The sequence below is a fragment of the Cibotium barometz genome, chromosome 6 (genome assembly GCF_041138505.1).
Source record: "Cibotium barometz isolate CiBa-2024 chromosome 6, ASM4113850v1, whole genome shotgun sequence".
Lineage (NCBI taxonomy): Eukaryota > Viridiplantae > Streptophyta > Polypodiopsida > Cyatheales > Cibotiaceae > Cibotium > Cibotium barometz.
The window spans coordinates 11,339,195-11,364,536 of record NC_141051.1 but is presented as its reverse complement, the minus strand read 5'-3'; the positions used below and the strand labels follow the sequence as shown (position 1 = coordinate 11,364,536).

The 25,342-nt window shown below is 42.2% G+C and overlaps 1 pseudogene across 1 annotated transcript in view; it reads right to left on the bottom strand.

Moving 5' to 3' along the window:
* The window catches only part of LOC147637393 (plasma membrane ATPase-like), a 131,386-nt pseudogene that overhangs the window by 83,071 nt on the left and 22,973 nt on the right, over positions 1-25,342 (bottom strand). The window contains exons 4-9 of the transcript XR_015266032.1: positions 10,374-10,472; positions 10,139-10,276; positions 9,933-10,067; positions 9,656-9,835; positions 8,881-9,087; positions 8,676-8,795 (exon numbers count right to left, since the gene is read on the bottom strand). The product of XR_015266032.1 is annotated as a plasma membrane ATPase-like (transcript). The remainder of the gene's footprint in view (positions 1-8,675; positions 8,796-8,880; positions 9,088-9,655; positions 9,836-9,932; positions 10,068-10,138; positions 10,277-10,373; positions 10,473-25,342) is intronic.

Here is a 25,342-nt window from a genome sequence, read left to right as displayed (position 1 = left end):
AGAACAAAAACTCGGGAAGAGCAGGAAATCTGAGAGAAGTCGGAATAGGATGGAAGTCCAACCAGTACTCAAAGAAGAATAATTTCCAAGGGCCAAGGGAAAAAGGATTGTTGGCAAGTGCCTGAATTAGATCTTCTAAACTCAAAAATCAACTTATGCGGTATATCCATGATCCACTCAATTGCGTCGTAATGATCCTATCAACCTACACATATAACTTGCAATAAACCTCTTTGAAAAACTTTGAGTCCCATCAGTCAAAGTAAAATTAGACTCCCTTAACACCATGATAGGATGCGTGTTGTGCTACAAATACCTATTTTTTTCCGCAAGAAAGAGACCTCTATTAAGTACGAGTAAAACATCACAAAATCACAGCTATATGCTGGAAAACAGAAAGGAAAATCCTCATCCCAAAATATAGGGAGATCTAAACCAATCTAGGGCATTATGCTGCCAAGAGAGTCCCGTGGGGGTCAAAGAGAAGAAAACAGCACGATCCCATTCTCTCATAAACAGGTTGCGTTTCGCCTACGGAGCTCTAAGTGACCCTGTGCGCAGGCCTATGTGGCCATAAGAGTGTAAACGATATATGAATGCCCTCCAAAATCTCTGTGCATCTGGATTTCCTCATCCCAAAATATAGGGAGATCTCTCAACCTATCTAGGGCATTATGCTGCCAAGAGATTCTGGTAGGGGTCAAAGAGAAGAAAACAACACGATCCCATTCTCTCATAAACAGGTTGCCTTTCGCTTGCAGAGTTCTGAATGGACCCTGTGTGCAGGCCTATGTGGCCATAAGAATGTAAACGATATCACTGCATATACAATGAGCATCATGTACATGAGTGCCCTCCGAAACCTCTGTGCATCTGGCTTTCCAAATCTGCCATGTTTTGATGCTGGCAATGATCCCAAGTGGTGTCAATGCTCTGTGGGGGTGCTGCATACTGACTGAGGAATGCTGCTCTTCACATAGGATGTGGACTTTTCTCAATCTTCCCAAGAGCTGGGCTATAGATATCCAGATCCTTTGTGCTGCTCTGCACTCCGAAGCAATGATGTACTACTGTCTTTGAACCTGTTGTGCATCTAGGACAGGCTGCATCAGCACCAAAGATAGCTTTCCACTGATTAGGGAGCCAACCATGTAAAAATAGTCAGAAGAAGTAAGATCTGGCTCCTCCTGTATGAATGCCAAAGTCTATAACTGAATCTCCTCTAGATGGGAGGGGTTGTGCGCCTCCCAATGTGGTCTAAGAGTGGCAGTCCTCTGAATCTGTCCAAGTAAGAGCAGCTGAGCATTACGCACTGTATAGTTGAAAAAAGGCAAGCTCTTCATGGGGTTGGCAGCATCAATCTAGTCCCACTCACCAGGGGTCCCAATGAAGATACCTGACTGGACAGCCATCATATAGCCATAAACACAAAGAAGCCTGAGTCACCATCGCAGTGGGGTGATCAATATATACCAGTGCTTCCCTGAGCAACCCACTACGCTCACTGGATGAAGCACAAAACCAGGTATAATCTCCTACATGTCACATCTAGTCAGTCACCAGCCCGGTCGAAGATAGAAGAAAGCATGACCATCGTCTTTTGGATCCAATAAGCCAAGCACCTGAAGGGGCACACCTGTCCTAGAAAAGACACCCAGCCATGAATGATGGTACTCACCAAGAAATGTATCAATGATCCAATGTTAGATATGGCTACATCAATCCGTTGGTGGATACATCCATGACTCCCTCTGAACGCTGGGTGGGTGGATGTCAATCTCCAATCATCTAGGAGACTTTTGAAAGTCTTCCAATCAAGAACTATCGTTGCACATCTCTCCCAACTTGGCCACTGCATATATCCTGCTGCACCCAAAAGTCTGCCAAAGTCATCTCTAATAAGATCATTCCACATAATGACTCATCCACTAATTCTGGGGTGTGTGTCGTAAGAACTTCCTCATACAGCCCCAAGCACTAATAATGGATACCAAGGGGGAGGATGGGAGGTTGAACTTTACCTCAGAGAAGATGAAGCATGCTCTATGCATCCAACCTCCGCCACTCTGAGCAACGCATCTAGATATATGATACATGAACTTTCCATGAATAGGCCCTTCTATAGTAACAAATTGGGTCCCACCCCGAGGCATCCCCCGAAACAGCATGGTCTCCCGTTGATGGAAAAGGTGGGGTGGCCATTAGATCATCTACGGTTGAAAGAGGCAAGGCTAGAATTGCATACAGGCATGGGACTCACGAAAACCCACGAAGGGAAGCTCTGTGAGTGTGAGAAAGTGAACAGCCCTTAAAAGGGTTCTTGTGCTAGTAGTGTGTGAACACTCTTATGAGTGGATAAGGTAAGTGTGCCATGTGGCATACACTTATTAGTGTGTGTTATTTGTATGGGTCAAAAGATAGGGCTGCAAGCCTACAAGCATTGTACTTAGTGAGTGAACATTACTTCTATCATATCAACCAATCTATCATTGAGTCATGCAATACTCTCTCTCTACGGTTCAGATTTGCTAGCCGATTTATGTTCTCTCTTGGGAGTGTTGTTAGCTGGAGAGCAACAAGAAGAAACTATCTCCAAGAACTTTGTTGAGTAAATAGGCTGAGTACATGCGTAATGCTATAGCGACATGTGAGGTAGCTTGGTTGCAAAAGCTACTTGCAAATATGGGTGAGCCCATGGATAAAGCGGTTGTCGTTTATTGTGACAACATGAGCATCATACAAGTAACCCAACATATCATGCTAGGATAAAGCGGATTGAGGTGCATTATCATTTTGTGAGGTAGAAGATTCTAGAAGGTGATGTGGATTTGCTATATGTCAACACAAGGATCGGGTCATTGACATCTTCACGAAGGCATTAGGTACAGAGAAGTTTTGAAGGTTTAAAAGCTTACTTGGAGTGTAGGGTATGGAGTTGAGCTAGCATAGGAGTGTGGAGATATCCGCACACATAAGGATGACACCTCTGCAATTATGCCACTGGCATGTTGGTGAGACTATAATTAATATATAGTGAGTGGTTAACAAGTTGTATAATATCAAGCCACTTTGGTTACTAGAGTTACGACATAGTTATAGTGCCAGCTTATATAGTCATGATCACACTATGGACCTTATATGTTTTAGTAGTAGAGTACCTTCCCATATAGTATGTACTCTTACGTTTATGTTATATTGTAGAAGTAAGAAGATGGAAGAAATTCAGCCATCCCTCTCTCGTGTTGTGCGCTTGTCTTCTTGTGTGTGTGTGAAGTTCTTCCGAGACTCAATACCAAGAAGGAATCCTTTGACAATCAACTTGCAAAGTAATGCTTTGCATTGGATATCCGAGCATATAATAGTCATGCCCCCTTCTTGCTTGGAAAGAATGATAGTCTCCCAATCAACTTTGACCATCCAGTCCCGACCATAAAAAGTTGTGGACCATACATCCACAGCTGAACACCAGCATGAAGCAATAAACCAAGCTGTCACAAGCAACACTTGGTTAAGCCACCAAAGCCCTAGAGGTCAAATCCAACTTCCTCAAACTCCAATGAAGAAGCTTCTCCCTTACGCTCATGAGCACAGGAGCAGACTGTTGCACAAGCAAAATGTCAACACGATCTGACATTGCAGCCTCGATCAATTCAAGTAAAGCGAACCTCTGCACCCCGATCAGCTCTCTAAGAATTACTAACCCAAAATCCAACAAATTTGTCCCAATTTATGAGAACCCCTGCTTCTAGACAAAATTCATCCAAGGCAGTCCGAAACAAGCACAAACATGAATAGGAGGCCTCTAGGAACACAGTTGTATCATCAGCCAACTTAGAGTCCAAGAGCTCCTCCCTACACAAAGGCAAACCAACTCCACAAGTGGACTGAAGAAAGATGCTCATAGCCTCAACGACAATGAGATACAACACGGCAGCTAAGGGGCATCCCTACGGTACCTTCAAGGAAGTCCAATCCACTTTGTCATAAGCCTTCTCGAAATCTAACAATAATATGGCTAGGAGCTGATTGCTTGCCTTAGCCCATTCGATCGCCTCCCAAAAAGAGAAGACGTTATTAAAAAATACTTCTTGAAGGAACCCATTATGTGTAATCATAGTATCCAAAATAGGTTGCAAGCTTACTGCCTTGGCAAGAATTTTGTAAGCTGTCCCAAGCAATGTGATAGACCCTCGCAATATTCGTCTTATCACCACCTTTAGGAATAAGGTGTATAAGACCCTCAGTAAAGAAAGATGGCATAGTACATGTGTTCCACATCTCCTGTAAAGACAATGTAATCTCGGGCCACCCTGTGGTAGACATAAGAAACACACTCCAAAGCCAAAGCCACACTATGCCAAGCATCAGAGGGGCAATACAAGACTTCCAAACATCCACCACCTTCCGTGAAAGCTTTGCATGTGAGTAGAAAGACTCCAAAACGCGCACACAAGAAGGGGAACTCTGACTCCCTGGACCTCTGATGCATAGTACTACAGGGCAATACTACCAAGCAATGGTCAAATTTTGAAGGTGCCAGGTGCTGAGTGCATAAGCACCTCTATCAAGAACCCACTCATCAACATAGAGGCGATCTAGTAATGCATAAATGCAACCTACATCCCACTAGAACAGGAGCGAGTTTGGCCTCCTATGGATGTCATCCTCCAACCAACAGTCCCTGCCATGTACACAAACAATAAATTTCTCCCAAGATGCCCTCTCTAAGGGGTGAACAATGCCGTCATGCCCCACTTTAGGTTGCTCAACCATGTGGAAGTCCCCCCCAACATCCAATGGCCTGCCTAAGGGAGAGTCCGTGACGGTATTCCAAAAATATATCCTCTCCCCTCTAAGATTAGGGGTATATACGTTCAAAATGGCACGTTTCGTTATCATGCAGAGGAGTCACCATGGATTCAGATGGGAGAATGATGTAACACCGCATTTCTTTGTTGCCCAAGGCCTCTCCCATAACATGCAATGTGTTAAGACAGCTCCTACAGAACACGAAGTGAGTGTTCCACTCGGATCCTGACATGGTCAGGAGGATCGCCTCTGATTTTTTGCTGCCACTTGTTATCTGCAGAGACTCACTCCCCTCGAAGGGATAGGGCACAACAAAAGGTTTGGGAGTCCCTTCCCTTTTCTGGCAGATGAGCTTAAAATGCCATTCAGGCATTACCACATGGTAAATGTCCTAGGGATGATGGCCTCTCTCCCACGTTTTTCATGAGTTTTTCAGATGACACTAGGGATGAGATCACTATGGCATTACAGGATATGACGGGCTCAATGCTTCCTTTTCTTACTCAGGGTCTTATCCACCTCATCCCTAAGGGTGGTGATAAGACTAACATTGCTAGGTGGAGGCCTATCACATTGCTTGGGACTGCATTCAAAATGCTTGCCAAGGCAGTGAGCATGAGATAGCAGCTAAGCCAGTGTTATAGATAGTCATTCATGACACACACACTGGATTCCTCCAAGCAAGAATCTTTGATAACATTTTTTCCTTTTGGAAGGCAGTAGAATGGCAAGGCAATCAGCCCTTGGCAATCTTGCTACCTGATTTTGAGAAAGCCTATGACAGAAGAGTGGATTGGGACTTCTTAGAGGGCACTCTCGCACACATGGCCTTTTTTCAAGATTGGATCAGAGGTATCTCTTGCCTTTATCGAGAGGCTCACAGCACTACGCTTGCTTGTGGAGGTCAAGGTGAGCGCTTCCACATCTCTCGCTCCAGTACGGCAGGGTTGCCCCTAAGCTCTCCTATTGTATCTCATTGTTGCATAAACTTCGCGCATTTTTCTTCACCACTGCCAGAGTATCCGGATTGAGATTGCCACTGCACACAAAGGAGGAACTTTTGGACTTTGAGTTGGCCTGATGATACAGCAATGTTTCTTCAATTGGCTGACGACGCAACAATGCTTCTTGAGATTGCCCCTGCGCACAGAGTAGGAGCTTCGCTGAGTTGACTGATGATACATCGATGTTTCTTGAGGCATCTTACTCATGTCTTTGCTCATTTCGCATTGCCTTGGATAGCAGCGGCCTTTATAAATTGGCATAAGTCTATCGGATTCTATCCAATTTCGGAGCAGAGACCTTGAGAGGTTTGATTGGACAGCAACGGCCTTTATAAATTGGCATAAGTTTGTCGGATTCTATCCAATTTCGGAGCAGAGACCTTGAGAGGTTTGATTGGGGCACAAATGTTGGCTTCACATGGATTGAGAGATGATACACTACAAGATTCTTGAATGCTAGAACCTTGGTGGTAAACCAGGTGTTGCTTGCCACAGCTTGGTATGTCACTTCTTGTTGGTGTTATGACCGTCGATGCATTAGACAATTGCAAAAGGTAATCCGCAACTTCTTATGGTCAAGGCTTGATGGCACACCAAATATCACGGCCAGAGTTGCTTGGGAAACTATTATCCTTCCCAAGCACAAAGGGGGATTGAACATCATTGGTCCAACAATCTAGTAACAAGCTCTACTTTGCAAGTTGGTGGTACTAAGCCCTATAAGGATTTCTTCATGTACCGTATTCTTAGATGTGTCCCTAAGAGAGCGGTTGTGACTGGAGTCACATCACACGTTTTATTTTCTCTGCGGCAGATTACCCACCCCTCGTCCTCCCCATCGGTTTCCTTCATCATATAAGCTCAGTAGATGAGGTTGACAGGCATATTATTATGTTAAACGACCTTATCAAAGATGATCTTTGCAGACCCCTAGGTGTAGTAGGGTATATGCACTGGCCAGGCTTAGAGAGATGCGCAAACGATAATACTTGATTGGAAGAATTTTAAGAGTCTTCCAAATGATGAGAGAGGCATCTACCGAGCATTTTAGAGGGAGTCACCAGTGGATTGCACATATTGATGCAGCTATCCCTAACCACTGGATCATTGGTACATTTTTAGATGAGTGTCACCACTTGTGGTTGGGGTGTTTTTCTAGGACAAGCTTGCCCCTTCATGTGTTGGGATTCCCGAAGCCAGAGGAGGAAGAGACTATTACCTTCTATTCCATTCAATCAGGATGGTGGATGGAGAGATGTGATGTACAACTAATCATACCTGGCTCTATGAACCATCCAGTGAGAGTAGTGGCTCGCTCTGGGAAGCGTTGTTATACTGACCCTTCCCCAATGATGGTTATTCATGCTTCATGGTGCCTATGGCTATATGGTGGAGGCTATATGGTGGATGCCCTATCAGATATCTACAGTGGGACCCTGATGAGTAGGAATAGACTGATGTGACTAACCTCATGAGGAACATACCTTTCTTTAGTTACACTGTGCATAACGCCACATTGCTCATGCTTAGACAAACCCAGAAAGTTTCCACTCTTAAGCCTCATTGGGAGGTGTATGACATTGCATCCCCCATTCAGAGGAGATTCTGGCAAAGACTACCAATCGTATAGGAGGAGCCAAATAATCTACTGCTTTTGACTTTTTCTACACAATGGGTTGCTGAAAAGTGCGGAAGCTCTGGGAGTCTTCTTTCAGCCCTAAACACCATCTGGGAACATGCTGACGCAAAAATGCATGCAAAAGAGAGAGCAGAGAGAGAGAGATAGCTGAGTATTCAGTATATTCATATAGGTACAAAAAGGTACAACTGTTCTTGCAGCCCTTGGCTGCCTTCCATGAAAAGGTATAACACCTAGTCTAAGCCTAAGTCTAGAGCCAGCCCCAAGCTAGGGCTAAATGCCTAAAACGTTGAGCATAAATGCCTTTTATAGGCTGGAAACTGACATATGGAACTAGCCGACTGCTGGTCGGCCAGCTCCTGGACAAACAAGCCCTATTCAACTTGCTGCAGCCGATTCGATATATTCTTGAAAAATACTGGCCGACAGCCCTTCATGTCCAACAGCAGTCAATCACCTCCCAAAATTAGAAACACAAGATCCAAATCTCTGGTTCTAATCTGTCTTTCATCTGGGTGCTCTCCTCAGTATTAGCTCTGAGCTCAGCCAGTGCATGTCTTGCACATGACAGTTGCCCACCACTAGTGGAGATCTATTTTTGGCGTGGACCCCTCGTCTTAGATGCAGATGCATGCAGAGCTCCATCATTGGGAGGCGTATGACATTACATCCCCCATTCAGAGGAGATTCTGGCAAAGACTGGCAATCGTATAGGAGGAGCCAAATAATCTACTGCTTTTGGCTTTTTCTACACAATGGGTTGCCCACCACTAGTGGAGATCTATTTTTGGCGTGCACCCCTTTTGTCTTAGATGTAGAGCTCCATCCGAGACAGAGAAGCACAGAGGATCCGGGTATTTATAGTCAGCTCTTGGGCAGATCGAGGAGTGAAATCCAATGAATTTATAGGTTTCTCAATGTTAAAGATCCAAAATCCAATGAATTTGTGCCAATTAATGATAGCTCCAATCAAGGACAATGATCTACACTTTATTGACAAAATGAATCGTAAACCTTGATTTAAAAAAAGCACCCAAAAAAAAAGTATTTAACAGCATCCCAAAGCTCATACACACTAATGCAACTCATACATCAATTGAGGGTCACATAGTACTCCCCCTTCTCCTAACATTTACCCAACATCACTTGCTATTTTTAACATTCCCCCTCAAGTGATGAAACATTCCTCAAATTTTAAGACTCAATTTCAAAGCGAGTGTTACCTCAATAAGTTGCTTGTCAACTGTAAGCCTATTCAATGTAAGTGTTCCCGTTTTATCACTGCAAAGAACGTCCATAGCTGCCAACTCTTCTATAGCAGTCATACGCTTTGTTATTGCACCCTGACAACATAATTCCAAAATTCTTACTCAAAGAAACCCAATAATTATGCATGTCAGAATTTCTCCTCAATCCTTTAAGTCTGACCTGTTGAGAGAGACGATGGGATCCAATGGCCATTGTGACAGACAATACTGTTGGCATGGCAATTGGGATTCCCCCAATAAGAAGGACTAACAGGTTATTTATTCCATTCCTATAAGCTCGATGTTGAATGGGGTACATGACAACAATCTCAATGAGCATTCCAACTGCTATGGAGCATATACAAAAGTTTCCAATTGCCCTTAGAACCTGAATTCAAAACAATCTGATAGTTTGTGACGGTATAGATTTCGATGGTTTTAAATCACGAATAAATTTGGCATCTAGTACCTAGATAAGCTAATTAAATCTCAAACACAAAAAATATATATATATATTTATTTATTTTTTTTTTAACTAAAATATTTTGCAATCCTCTATTGGGCTTCTTGCTCTTCAAACTCACCATGGAAAACATTGCCTTTGTTTCTCTCTTGTCTATCTTAGATTCATCAACCGTATCTTCCACGCTGGAGTACACATGTATATGTATGTGTCCCTATGTATGTATGTGAGACATCTTTGTTCTTCCTTCCATGCTTGTGTAATCGTGTGTATGTATGTGAGTGTCTATATCATTGTTCTTCTTTCCATGCTGGTGTACTCAAGTGTCTGTACGTGTATTTATGCATATAAGAGCAGGATATGAGTGGCACTATCGTACCACTCAGGCATCTGTGAAGGACAGACTTCTAAGAACATGACTATAAGTTGAGGTGTATTATGACCTTTTCACAAAATAGTCCAAGATAGAGGTCTAAGAAGGCAAACACTAAACCTTTTGAAAGTGTCCAACTTGGTGTGTTGAATGAACCAGATGGGCAGCTTTTCCCAAAAAGGTGTGCACGCCTGTTGCATACACAGCAGCCCCAATCTCCCCCTGTTTGCAAACCGACCCCGACAACACTTTCTCCCCTGTTTTCTTTGTAACTGCCAAGGATTCTCCTGTGAGTGCTGACTGCAAAAGGAAACATACGCAAGAGAGCCATCAGTAAGCATCCTGTGCTTACCTGCAAAACCATTTCTTATGCTTGCAAATGCTGTGATGAGTTCACCTGATCAATCTGCACAGGATCACCTTCCAAAAGTATAACATCCGCAGGTATAATGTCACCAAGCTTGATGCTAACAATATCACCAGGTACAAGGAAATAGGCATCCTGTTCTGCCCATTCCCCATCACGCAGAACCTGATATGTTAACTGCGTCAGCTAGACGTTTGCCTGTAGATCATCTCTTCAATACAATACAGGATAAGCACCTTTGCTTTGAGTGAGAGACGGGACATGAGAGTGGCTGCTGCACTGCTCGCATTGCTCTCTTCCCAGAAACTGATTGTAGAGTTCAACAAGAGCAATACAACAATGCCCACAAAGTCTTGCCAATCCGGAGGTCTATGCTATTGTCCATGTGAAGATCACAAGAAACATTGTTTGTGAGAGAAAATGACTACAAGTCAAATAAAGATGCATGAGCAAGACATAAGAGCGACTGACATTTCCATTCGCCAGAACGATTGCCATGACTGCGGCAAATTCCATGACCCAAGAAAGAGGATTCCACATAAATCCAAGAAATTTGAGAAGCTGGTTTTCCTGCTCAACCACAAAAAACATGTTACCATGTAGCAAAGCAGATAGAAAGGGATTGTTACTCCAAATACTTACAAAGGAAACTTGTCTAATGACCATCCGCAGTACCACAAGATTGTCGACATCCTCATGGTCACTTAAGTGTGGACGAATGTGCGGACGTTTCTCTTGGCAAACATCTACGGACATGCAGATGGACAAAGGCCAACCACCACACAACAGATACTCCTAACCCACCACACCCACTGGAGCATCTGTAGCAGACTTGGTTGCCCGAGCACACTAACATGGTAACACAGGGTTCCACTCTAGGGCAGCATAGCCTCAAGAATTGTCCTTGGTGAATCACCAAAGAGAAGGAGATGGCACAGAAGAGGAAAGCCCAGCAAGTACACCATGGAGAGAGGGGACACTACCAAGGAGTGGCGGAAGACCAGGTCTAAGAAATGTAATGTTGAAGGGGGCCACCACAGGCCAAGAATATCAGAACCTCTGTAACACTGCATATGAGAAATTGATTGGGTTGTGTACCACCTTGATAGAAACGAAAGAATAAGTGGGAAACTGCCACAGCCTAATACAATTTTAACAGAAGTGTTGTGTTAACTAAAGGTGCGCCAAGTGTATAGAAGAGCATCCGTATGAAATTTTGGAGTGTGATACGGTAAAGTATGGTTTTTTTTTCGCTTATAAATTTATACGAGAGAGGCTAAGGCCCAAGGGGGGGGGGGGGGGGGGGAGAGAGAGAGAGAGAGAGAGAGAGAGAGAGAGAATGCTTGGAGACTTGGAGTCGGACACCTTGCAAGTGCCAAGGCTAAAGAGAGGAGAGCTTGACAGCAATGAGAGCTTGAGCTTGAGAGGCTAGAGCTATGAGAGCTTGAGCTTGAGAGCTTGAAACTTGTGATGGAGAGAAGGTTGGAGGAGAGCGTTTTAAAGAGAGGCCAAAGAGTCCAAGGCACCCACCACCCAAGGCCAAGGCCCAAAGCAAGCAATCTTCATAACAATCAAAAACAGCCAAAAACGGCCTTTTTTTTCCCCCAAAAAAAAAACTAATCAAAACAGCAATGGTCAAAAACTGGGAAAGGGGGGGGGGGGGGGGGGATACGGTACTGAACAATATCATACAGTACCGTACCATACGACTGTGTCGTACGACGTATGGCAGCAACTATGTAGAAGAGCGTTGCCAAAGGAAGAGAGCCTGTTTTGAGGGGAGAACCCACTTGATAGGCGAACAAGAATTCCACTTGGTGAGTGCCCATGCTGAGAGAATGCGAGATGAAAGCTTGGATGACCAAGGGCAATTGAAAGAAGGCCCAGGCCCTGGAAAGGAGGCTAGGTAGGGGGCCACTGTCACACAAGTGGGCACGTGTATACGGAACCAATTCACTACCAAACAGCATACATACATCAACCATTCCCGGCATATACATGATTACCATCATTGTGAAACACTACATGAGCATATACATCCTGCAAACATAAACCAACTTGCACATGACACAGCACTAGGGCCTGAAGTTGGGCCAGCACCCCCCCCCCCCCCCGAGGTATCTTTATTACCAACAGAAGTATTTATATGTACAAGATGCGGGTGCCCGGAGAGTACACACTCATCCCGCCGACACCAGATTTATCCAACTGTGAAAACATTGGTAAACACATTACCTGCAACTCCTCGGTCACCAACCAAGATTGAGTGGTCACCAACCACTCCTGTTGCAACACCCTCGATCACCAACCAAGGTTGAGCGGTGACCAACCGCTCCTGTAAAAATACCCTTGGTCACCAACCAAGGTAAGAGTGATCACCAACCACTCCTATACTTCGATAGAGCGGTCACCAACCCTCTAACAAAGTGCTGTCCCAAACCTGCAAAACAGTAACCAGCCATGGTTTTGGCTCACTGGCCACCCAAACCACAGGTTCCACCAGATCACATCCCCAGGCCTGATACTTGTCTAGGGACATGTTTGCTCAAGTTTCGTCGCGAGAAACCTCCTGGAAACCTGTAAAACAGCCAATAATGGCCCTTACAACAGTCAGCCAGCTCCTGTTGAGGCTCTGTTCACTCCATCCAAGCCCTGTTCTCAGCAAAGTAGCACAAAAACAGTCCCAACAGCCATGCGCCAACTTCTGGAAACAAATCAAACAACCTGCAGCCCTGTAAATGCAGTCAGCCAGCCCTGTAGAGAGAGAAAGAGAGAAATAGCAGCCAGCCAACCCTGGGACTCTTGCTCTTGGCATGTACTCCACCTGTAGCTCATGCAAAATGAGTAAACTTCTTGTTTTTCCTGTCCAAACAGCTCCTAACAGCCCACGTTTTTCAGATGAGTGCTCTACAAGTCATGGCTTTGCTCACTTTGGCCCTCCCACACCCAAAATAGCAACTCGTGGAGCTATTTGGGAGTGCCCGGGTGCCCATCTCTCATAATTGGCCTTGGTTCATTAAAAATAGTCCAGCCTGATGTGAACTCACTTATAAAATTATAAGTGTGTACGCCCACACTTTAACTGAAAGTGAACCCTGCACCCAATAAACCTTAGTATAATGAAATAATGAATAAATTGGGTTAAGTGTGCACACTTACCACCTGCAAAACACATAAGGAAACCATATGAGTCCCAAACAGGTATGCACACGCGTATCCACGGGTTGTCCAGGCGTCCCCAGTGCCCGTGGACATTCCCATATATGTATATACATATATATATATAATACTATATATATATAGTATATAGTATATATATTAAGTATATATATATACATACTTGATATATATATCTATATATATATATATATACGTACGTACGTACGTACGTATGTATGTACATACATACATACATACATATATATGTATGTATGTATGTATGTATGTATGTACATACATACATACATACATATATATACATACATACATACATACATATATATATAGTATTATATATATATACATATATATATATATATATACATATATATATATATACATATATATATATATATACATACATACATACATATATATATACACATATATATATATATATATATATATATATAGTGTTATATATATACATACATACATACATACATACATACATATATATATATAATACTATATACATATATATATATATATACATACATACATACATACATACATACATACATATATATATATAATACTATATACATATATATATATATATACATACATACATACATACATATATATATATATATATAATACTATATACATATATATATATATAATACTATATACATATATATATATAATACTATATATATATATATAGTATTATATATATATATATGTATATAGTATTTTATATATATATATATATATATATATATATATATATATATATATATATATATATATATATATAATATACTTGATATATATATATATATATATAGTACTATATATATATATATAGTATTATATATATATATATATAGTATTATATATATATATATATATACATAATACTATATATATATATATATATATATATATATATATATATATATATATATAATACTATACATATATATAGTATTATATATATATATATAATACTATATATATATATATATATATATATATATAATAAGGTCAAAAAAATCTAAACTTACTAATTGAAAGATTTGAGAAAGAAATAATAGTGAAGAAGGACAAAGACAAAAATAAAGCATTTGAAAGATCAAAAATAAATTTTTTCAAAACGTTGGTTGCTTTGCTGTTGGGGCAAAGGAAGGGAGGCGACGTCCAACCGGTGAGGAAGGGGGGCGAGCAGGGGGAGGTGGTGGCCGATTAGCACGAAGGCAGCCAGCATCAAAGGGAGCGAGAATGTTTTTTTTTTTTTTTGGTTTGGCGACCCTAAAGATAATAAGAATAATGCATAAAAAGAGAAATTTAAGATTTACAAAAGAAGAATATAAAATGAAAGATTGGAAGAGGGAAGGTTTTGTGTTTTGTTTTTTCAGTTAGGGGATACAAATAAAACAAGGATAGAGAGGTGTTTTGGCTTTAAAATAGCGATAAATTAATGGCCAAGAACCGGGCGGGTAGGGGAGGTGAGAAGGGGATAGGTAGGGATGAATGGGGACCGAGGGTGGGACAGTGAGTGTGGTGCAATAAAGAAGGTGAAGAGGGGCAATGGTAGCCTAGAGAAAGAACAGAAAAGCAGAGGAAGGTGATGTATTCCCAAGGGTGGGCACTAGCATGTGCGAGGGGTGTTAGTGCAACAGATCACACCATGTTTAGGTGGCTCGAGGCCTAGAGAGAGGGGAGGTAAAGTAGTTGTGCATTCGTGTGGCGATGGTGAGAAAGATCAAAAGTGTTGTGCTGCACACAAGCACCTCATGCAAATGCAAAGAAACATTATAGTGCTAGTCGGTGATTGAATTGAGTTCCTAGTCGTGATGATTGTCCTCGGTCTATCAAACAGTACAGAGGATATACTCTATGCCTTTAGCACTAGGACATCATTTGATTGGTCGGATTTACCTATGATTATACTGAGCATATGACTCCTGGTTATTTTAGTACAAGTTGTGGTAGCTCGGATTTCCCTAAGACTCTAGGAGTTGTCAGCCCTCGAAAGCTGCCGCTGATTTGTTGTATAGTCATTTGCATGAATGCACACTAACAGATATTGGCTCGCACTAGAGGTTTTTATCAATGGTGTTTTGGTTTGAACACTAGATTGATATGTTTTGGCAGCATCGTCTTGTAGATGTGGTAGATTTCTTATGGTGGTCTCCTAGGCGCGCATGATTCTTTTGGGGACCTTGTGTGATCTCCACCATGTGGCATACAATACTGCACGATATCATACGGTACCATACCATACAACTCTGTCGTACAACGTATGGCAGCAACTATATAGAAGAGCGTTGCCATAAGAAGAGAGCCTGTTTTGAAGGGGAAACCCACTTGATATATATATATATATATATATATATATATATATATATATATATATACCTTCATAAGGTCAAAAAAATCTAAACTTACGAATTGAAAGATTTGAGAAAGAAATAATAGTGAAGAAGGACAAAGACAAAAATAAAGCATTTAAAAGATCAAAAATAAATAAACTAACAAACCTAGCTACTAAGGAGAGGAAATCAAAAGATAATATCAAATGACGACTTTTAACTAAGACATTAACAAAAAAACAAAAAACAAAAAACAAAAACAAACAAACAAACAAAACAAACAAAACAAACAAAAAAACAAGAAAACAAGAAAACAAAACAAAACAATTACATGAATGAAAGAAACTTTAAAAAATAAAAAATAAAAAATAAAAAACACACACACACACACACAAAAGCATACACACACTTCTTCTTAATAAGAACTTAAACCTTTTAAGCTGAGATACTAAACAACAACACAAAATAGCAAAACAAAGAACTGTAAACTCTAGACCTAAAGCACTTAACAGCTAGAACCAAACATTAAGCTAAACTTTAAAAAAGACTTCGACTCAAAAGTGTTCCACTTGAAAGGCGAACAAGTATTCTCCTTGGTGAGCACCCATCCTGAGAGAATGCGAGATGAAAGCTTGGATGACCAAGGACAATTGAAAGAAGGCCCGGGCCCTAGAAAGGAAGCAAGGAAGGGGGCCACACCAAAAGGTTTCCAGTCGGGGGGTTTAGCTGGTAGGCGAAATGGCAGCAACAAGTTGGCCGCGTTGCATGCAAGGAAGAGGCAGGGGGTGAGCAAAAAAGGCTTTAGATTTTGTATGTCTGCTGGGTGCAATGGGAGTGAGGCAAGCATGAGGAGTAAGGAGAGGACAAGGGGTGACAGAAAAATGCTCTTTTTTTTTTTTAACGGTGGTTCCTTTGCTATTGGGGCAAAGGAAGGGAGGCGACGTCCAATCGGTGAGGAAGGGGGCAAGCAGGGGGAGGTGGTGGCCGATTAGATCGAAGGCAGCCAGCATCAAAGGGAGCGAGGATGTTTTTTTTTCCTTTGGTTGGGCAACCCTAAAGATAATAAGAATAATGCATAAAAAGAGAAATTTAGAACTTACAAAAGAAGGAAATAAAATGAAAGATTTGAAGAGGGAAGGTTTTGTGTTTTATTTTTTCACTTAGGGGATAGAAAGAAAACAAGGATAGAGAGTTGTTTTGGCTTAAAAACAGCAATAAATTAATGGCCAAGAACGGGGCGGGTAGGGGAGGTGAGAAGGGGATAGGTAGGGATGAATGGGGACCGAGGGTGGGACAGTGAGTGTGGTGCAATAAAGAAGGTGAAGAGGGGCAATGGTAGCCTAGAGAGAGAATAGAAAAGCAGAGGAAGGTGATGTATTCCCAAGGGTGGGCACTAGCATGTGCAAGGGGTGTTAGTGCAACAGATCGCACCATGTTTAGGCGGCTCGAGGCCTAGAGAGCGGGGACGTAAAGTAGTTGTGCATTCGTGTGGCGATGGCAAGAAAGATCAAAAGTGTTGTGCTGCACACAAGCACCTCGTGCAAATGCAAAGAAACATTATAGTGCTAGTCGGTGATTGAATTGAGTTCCTGGTCATGATGATTGTCCTCGGTCTATAAGACAGTACAGAGGATATACTCTATTCCTTTGGCACTAGGACATCATTTGATTGGTCGGATTTACCTATGAATATACTGAGCATATGACTCCTGGTTATTTTAGTACAAGTTGTGGTAGCTCGGATTTCCCTAAGACTCTAGGAGTTGTCACCCTCGAAAGCTGCTGCTGATTTGTTGTATAGTCATTTGCATGAATGCACACTAACAGATATTGGCTCGCACTAGAGGTTTTTATCAATGGTGTTTTGGTTTGAACACTAGATTGATATGTTTTAGCAGCATCGTCTTGTAGATGTGGTAGATTTCTTTTGGTGGTCTCCTAGGCACGCATGATTCTTTTGGGGACCTTGTGTGATCTCCACCATGTGGCATACAATACTGCACGATATCATACGTTACCATACCATACAACTGTGTCGTACCACGTATGGCAGCAACTATATAGAAGAGCGTTGCCAAAGGAAGAGAGCCTGTTCTGAAGGGGAAACCCACTTGATATATATATATATATATACACATATATATATATACACATATATATATATACACATATATATATATATATATATATATATATATATAAACTAACAAACCTAGCTACTAAGGAGAGGAAATCAAAAGATAATATCAAATGAAGACTTTTAACTAAGACATTAACAAAAAAACAAAAAACAAAAAAACAAAAAACAAAAAAACAAAAAACAAAAACAAACAAAAAACAAGAAAACAAGAAAACAAAACAAAATTACATGAATGAAAGAAACTTTAAAAAATAAAAAAAACACACACACACGTACACACAAAAGCATACACACTTCTTCTTAATAAGAACTTAAACCTTTTGAGCTGAGATACTAAACAACAACACAAAATAGCAAAACAAAGAACTGTAAACTCTAGACCTAAAGCGCTTAAGAGCCAAAACCAAACATTAAGCTAAACTTTAAAAAAGACTTCGACTCAAAAGTGTTCCACTTGATAGGCAAACAAGTATTCCACTTGGTGAGCACCCGTCCTGAGAGAATGCGAGATGAAAGCTTGGATGACCAAGGACAACTGAAAGAAGGCCCGGGCCCTAGAAAGGAGGCAAGGAAGGGGGCCACGCCAAAAGGTTTGCAATCGGTGGGTTTAGCTGGTAGGCGAAATGGCAGCTTGTCTTGTGGTGCTAGGGGAAAAGGCCACCATCTTTACAACAAGTTGGCCGCATTGCATGCAAGAGGCAGGGGGTGAGCAAAAAAGGCTTTAGATTTTGTATGTCTATTGGGTGCAATGGGAGTGAGGCAAGCATGACGAGTGAGGAGAGCACAAGGGGTGACAGAAAAATGCTCTTTTTTTTTTAAACGGTGGTTGCTTTGCTGTTGGGGCAAAGGAAGGGAGGCGACGTCCAACCAGTGAGGAAGGGGGGCGAGCAGGGGGAGGTGGTGGCCGATTAGCACGAAGGCAGCCAGCATCAAAGGGAGCGAGAATGTTTTTTTTTTTTTGGTTGGGCAACCCTAAAGATAACAAGAATAATGCATAAAAAGAGAAATTTAAGATTTACAAAAGAAGGAAATAAAATGAAAGATTGGAAGAGGGAAGGTTTTGTGTTTTGTTTTTAAGTTAGGGGATAGAAATAAAACAAGGATAGAAAGGTGTTTTGGCTTAAAAATAGCGATAAATTAATGGCCAAGAACGGGGCGGGTAGGGGAGGTGAGAAGGGGATAGGTAGGGATGAATGGGGACCAAGGGTGGGACAGTGAGTGTGGTGCAATAAAGAAGGTGAAGAGGGGCAATGGTATAGCCTAGAGAGAGAACAGAAAAGCAGAGGAAGGTGATGTATTCCCAAGGGTGGGCACTAGCATGTGCGAGGGGTGTTAGTGCAACAGATCGCACCATGTTTAGGCGGCTCGAGGCCTAGAGAGAGGGGAGGTAAAGTAGTTGTGCATTCGTGTGGCGATGGCGAGAAAGATCAAAAGTGTTGTGCTGCACACAAGCACCTCGTGCAATGCGAAGAAACATTATAGTGCTAGTCGGTGATTGAATTGAGTTCCTGGTCGTGATGATTGTCCTCGGACTATTAGGTAGTACAAAGGATATACTCTATGCATTTGCCACTAGGAGCTCATTTGATTGGTCGGATTTACCTATGATTATGCTGAGCATATGACTCCTAGTGGCAACTATATATACCCATAGTTGCAAACATTCGTGTTTGCATAGGTTAGCAAATGTCGCAAACGTTTGCTACATTCTCACGTTTGCAACACCTGGCAAACTTGACTTTTTTTGCAACTTAAAAATTTGGGCGGCCGGCCATGTTTTAGGTTTTTCTTGGGTAGCAGGTAAATACTAAACATTGGGTGACATGGCTCATCAAAGCATACCGAATTAAAACGTTGCTAAATGTTGGGAATCACGCTCAAGTAAACTGCTATGCAGGGAGTACAATCACCATTCACTTTTCAACATTGTGAAGAAGCTTGAAGGTGTGTGCTGTACCCCACAACCATAGCCCGCTATAGCCTAAAGCCTACAACCTTCAGGTACAGTGTGTGTTGATATTTTTGAAATTTGAAACTCTCCCAGAAAAGCCCCAAATTTGACATGGTAGTCTACCGAGATGGATTTCTTTTGGAAATTGGCCATCTAGTATCAATTAAAAAATCAACTTTAAGCAAATCAGCAATTTGGGCACAAGTTTTATGTTTTATGCATACATAAAAATGTCACAAATGCATCTACGCCAAGGTTTGAAGCATTCTTTAGCAAGCTTGGCAAACTCGAATACAAATGCAACAAATGCTTGCAACTATGGTTCTTCATGACCAACGCTGATGATAGAGGTGTCACTTGACTAGTGCGGGAGTTGCCCTTGCTACTTTTGATTAGCATAGAGTTGCATTTTGGCACAGTCCCATGGGCAGCCAAGGTGGCTACAGAATATGTCTCGAATGACCTTTGAGAGAGAGCACCTACCCACATGGAATTGCAGTACTATTATAGGAGATACCCACCACTTGGAAGATTTTAAGGGTCAAAAACCTCTTCTATACCTCGAACTTCCTAACAGTGGTTGTCATTGTTGGTGTCATTGCCTTGCTAGTCTTTGTCGTTATTGCCATAGTTGTGTTATGGTCGTCTTCATTTCACAATTCTGATAGGGATGTCATTTCTAGGGAGCATCTCAAATAGTCATCAACATTTTCAGACGGAACCTTTGAACGTGGGAAGTTTCACATTAACCCGCCCCACAACATTATGGAAATGGGCTCTAAACCTTTAGGATTACAACCCCGATTGTTCCCAAGGTTGGGGTGACCGAGGTTGGCTACGGCCATGGTTAACGTTGGAGGGGGGCTTCTCGAAGGAAAGAAATTGACCAGCCTCTTAAGACTATAACAACATGGGGACAAAGAACTCTTGCTCGAACTAGCATAAGAGCGTGCGGACATGTAAGAGACTAGACTATACTACGGACATAGAAACTCCTAATGTTCACGAGTTCTCAGTAGGAGTTTAGCGTACCTGTTGGAGACTTGGTTTCCCATGCACACTAGCATGATAACACAGGGTTCCACTCTAGCATAGAACACCCTCAAGAGTTGTCACATAGCTAGGGAGGCATCATGTGACTACTATGCCCCACTCCAAACTACTAGGGAGGCATGCGACTACTCTGCCCCACTCCAAACCACTAGGCACTCACACAACAATCAAGAGAGACACCATAATTGTAAACACCACTAGACTACGCATGCAGAAAACCACTTAACACAACTAAGAGAATTGACACACGCTAAGAGAAACTAGTTGACGAAAAGATGTAACAAGAAGCTATGGCTCGCAAACCAATATGCGCACTATAACTAAACTTGCCCCTCATGTAGTCCCAAGTGTTGCCTCTTTGTACATTAGGAGCTCCCCAGCTTTCGGTCAACCTTGGGTGGGCATCACATGCCACCACCATCACTGTATATGGTGCACTCATCACAAGGTGTGCTTCGGGTCATAGGTGACTGTTTGTAGTTATTCGTGATTGACGCTCATGATTACTAAAGAAGAGGGTCCAAAATAAGAAATGTGTCACTTAACTAGCGCAAGAGTTTCACATTGCTACTTTTGACTAATACAAAGTTACATTTTGGCACAAAGCCATGGTGGCTATGGCATCTACCTCGAATGACCTTGGAGACAGCACCATAGTAGTACTCCCATCATAGGAGATACCCACCGCTTGGATGATCTGAAGGGTGAGGGATCCCTTCTATGCAAATTAGCTATACCTCGAACTTCCCAAGGTGGTTATCATTATGGTTGCCTTTTGTTGTTATTATGGTGGTTATCATTATCTTATTTGTTCTTTGTTGTTATTACCATGGTTATCTTCATTTTGCAACTGTGGTACTCACAGTGATGTGGGCTAGTTGTAACAATTTCATTAAGGAATGTTTTGGGTGTTCCTATTGTATTCATGTGTGTTCTCAAGCATAGTTAATCACAAGGATTTATATTCCTTCGTTAAGCCTATGGTAGATGACATCATGGTTGGCTGTGGGAAATGGTGCAAAGTGCCTGATCAAAGGTATTATCTCACTCATGTCTAAAGAAGGTTCTACAAAAGTATCTTTGGGATCTAGATATAAAGAGAAACCTACTTTCTGTCTCGATCACCATGGATTGTGACTTTTTACCTCGATCACCATGGAATGTGACTTGCGCGATTCACTTTGACCACCAATAGAGTTGTCATTCTTGATAGACTGCCAAGGGCATTCGAAGAAACAACTTGTGCAAGCTCTCGATCACCATGGATCGTGGCTTGTGGGATTCACTTTGACTGACAATAGAGTTGTCATTCTTGATAGACTGCCAAGGGCATTCAAAGAAACAACTTGTGCAAGCTCTCGATCACCATGGATTGTGACTTGTGGGATTCACTTTGAACGACAATAGAGTTGTCATTCTTGATAGACTGCCAAGGGCATTCGAAGAAACAACTCAACACAATGGAGTTGTCATTCTTGATAGATTGCCAAGGGCATTCAAGAAACAACTGGTACAAGCTCAGCATTTGCAATCCAAGCCCATCTAGGTAGCATCAAACTATGGCACGAGGGGAATCGACACATCAATTCATGCTTTACATCATGTGAAGCATTGTGGTGGCTGAGAAGGATTCTACAAGATATGGGAGTGGTACCAAAGCAACCTATTCTGCTACAATGAGACAACCAAAGCTACATGGTAATTGCTTGGAATATTGTGCTTCATGTTCACACGAAACGCATTGAGATTCAGTATCACTTTGTGTGAGCTCACCATGTTTACTATCCGACAACTAAGAATTATGCAAACATCTTCACAAAGACTTAGTATGGACCACATGTAGTGGAATCTTCAATCACCAATTGACCACCCAAGTGGCCTTCCCCTATTTCATGCCAGGTTAATAGAGAGAGAAGGGAGAGAGAGAGAGAGAGAGAGAGAGAGAGAGAGAGAGAAGGGAATAGGGATCTTGCACAGTACAACACACGAAGCAGGAAACAGTCCCCTTTCAGAGGAATAATCCACGGGCACGCTGGCCAAAATCAATACAATCAATGACTACCAAACAAACAAATATGCCAATGTAGGATATCCAAGTCGATGTTGATGTCGATGTCGAGGCACGAGATCTCTGATGCTGAGCACACCACGAGGATGACCCACTAGTATCTCTCACTGGGCTAGTACCAAATCCAATATCCAATGAATCCAAATCCAAATCCATATCCAAGTCCAAGTTCATATACAAATTCAAGTCCAAGTCCAAGTCCAAGTCTAAATCCCAAGTCCAAGTTCCAATGAATCCAAGAATCACTCGCTCATCCCATGAGTAATCTCCACAACTCCTACAACCTTGTCGATGAAGAAAACCATGGAAAAGCTCTTTCTAGTAAGAAAACTGATATAAAACCTGTTTTAATGGTTTTCGAGCAATAAAAACCTCCAAAAAGCAGCTTTTTAGGGTTTTTGGAGTAGTTTTTAGGGTTTCTAAAGTTTTCAGTCCATACAACTCTGCACACTTCCGTACGGGCTGAAAAGATCCGTACAATCATACGGACGGGTGATGACATGGCACAGCAGTTGATGAAGGCACTCTGAATCAATGTACAGCGATGAAAAATTCCATGATTTGATTCATGATCAAGTACATGATGATGGAGAAGATGATCTCCACGCTTCAACGAAGATGGCAACACGATGAAGTGGTTCTTCTTCAACTTGATGCTCAAGAGAGACTCATGCTTCTTTTATACTTGGGAAAGCCTTGCTTTTTGCCAAAAAGTGATGCTTTTGCCTTTTACTTTACTTTTGGTCTTTTTAATAGTAAAATATTACTCAACTTTAGTCAAAAGTTCTTGTTTTGCTTTTCTAGCTTCAAGGACTTGCTTTTTGGCCCAAGAGCTACTTTTTGGAGAAAAAAAAAGCGACTTTTAGCTTTTTGGTCCGGCTTAGTCTCCTTTTTCCAATGGTGCACCTGGCTTACTGTCAACCTAGTTTGACTTTTTGCTTTTTCTTGCTTTTTGACCAAAACTGGTGCTTTTTCTTAGTCAAACTGTATGGACCCTGTCTCCATGCCTTCTTCCACTTGTCTAGTGTCCGGGCAAGGGTTTCACGAGACGGTGCCCAAGGACGTTCACACCTAGCTAGTGTAGTTACATCTTCATCCAATCAACACATCACACCACAGAGGTAGTTCACATTTGGGTGGACATTAAGGGACGGTATTGGATGTCAATGCTCCAACCTCATATTGTAATGTCCAAGCATTGGTGTCTAAGCAACGGGGCTAGCTCATGTTTGTAAAGCCCCTATTATGAGTAGTAGCCATGGTTGAGGCCATGGTTGAGCAGCTCATGGCCTCCTAAGCTAACATTCCCCGTACTCATGGGGAATGTTAGCTTAGGAGGCTAAGCTAGTGTAGAGATGGCTTAGATAAGATTTGCCACATTGACAAATAGGCTACATGCTAAAGTGGACCGTTATCCCGAAACGGTCTACGGTAGAGTGTACTATTGGACACTGTGTCCAAACTTAAGCCCGGATGGATGTAGGAGCTGTGTAAACTGCATGGCACTTTCTTGTCTGCCCGTCCATACTACAATAATACCAAGGCCCTTTGCTTTGTGTTTGCTGATCTGGGATTTCCTCTTGCTCTCAAATTATATGAAATCTTTGTTGCCCTTGCTACCGTATTCCTGGGGGTAGAGAACTAGAGGCATTGAAAAGCAATGAAGCACAAACCCAAAATCATCCTCTTTGGATAACCTCACGGTTACCTAAACTCATACTACTGGTTACGCTAGATGACACACATTCGATCCCCTAGCACATAAAGAATGGTAGCCTTCTTAAACGAGCCTTGATACGCAAATAAAGGCACTAAGCTAGGAATTGTCCCCATCAAGGAGAGGCACCACCAAAGAGGTGAGGTCAAAAGGAAGCCAACCACAATCTCAGGCATCCATGACCAATCATGGCAGCGCATAGCCAGAGCCTCACATTCAACACCACCAACACCACATTTTGAGAAGCCAATGGCAGGGAGAAAGGAAGCCAGCGAGTCGAATGTGGCTTTGAAAACCCTTGACCATCACAAAGACGGTACAAGCATAGACGGGACTCATCAGACTAGTATTGTTGGCCTTGCTTAGCAGGAGCAATCCCAACACGGAAGTACAGGTGTCACATGCATTTACTCAGAGTCGCAGAAAAAGCCCAACAAGAGAAGGTTAGTTGGACTTACAACTGTCAGCATGATCAGCCCCAGCAAGGGGAAGGACGTGAGTACAACAGGGGGAAGGACAGCTGACGTGTATTTCTTCAGTATAAGCAGCTTCAAAAGGGGAAGATGTGCCAGCAGCCTTTGCGAGAGGTCATGGCTTGCCACATGCTCTACAACAGTAACTCCAACACAAAAACAGAAAATGGTAGAGACCCAGAGGAGGGCAGCTCAGCAAGCAAGAGTTTCAGAGTCCACAGGACTACCATTCCCAAGAGGAGACAATCATTCACCTCCAACTTAACACTCTTGACATAGGACAGAACTATCTGCCTCTTAAGGAGGTGAAGGTTTTATGAAAGGCCTTCCCTGTAGCTTATGAAAAGACTCGCAAGAGTCTTGGAGAGGTACAGAGACGAGAGGGCTGGCCAAGTTCAATGCACATTCCCTGGACATCATTGATCCGTAGAACCACATCACGGATGCCTGAACCACTAGGAATATATGGGTGGTATGAACCGCAACCTCATTCTCAGA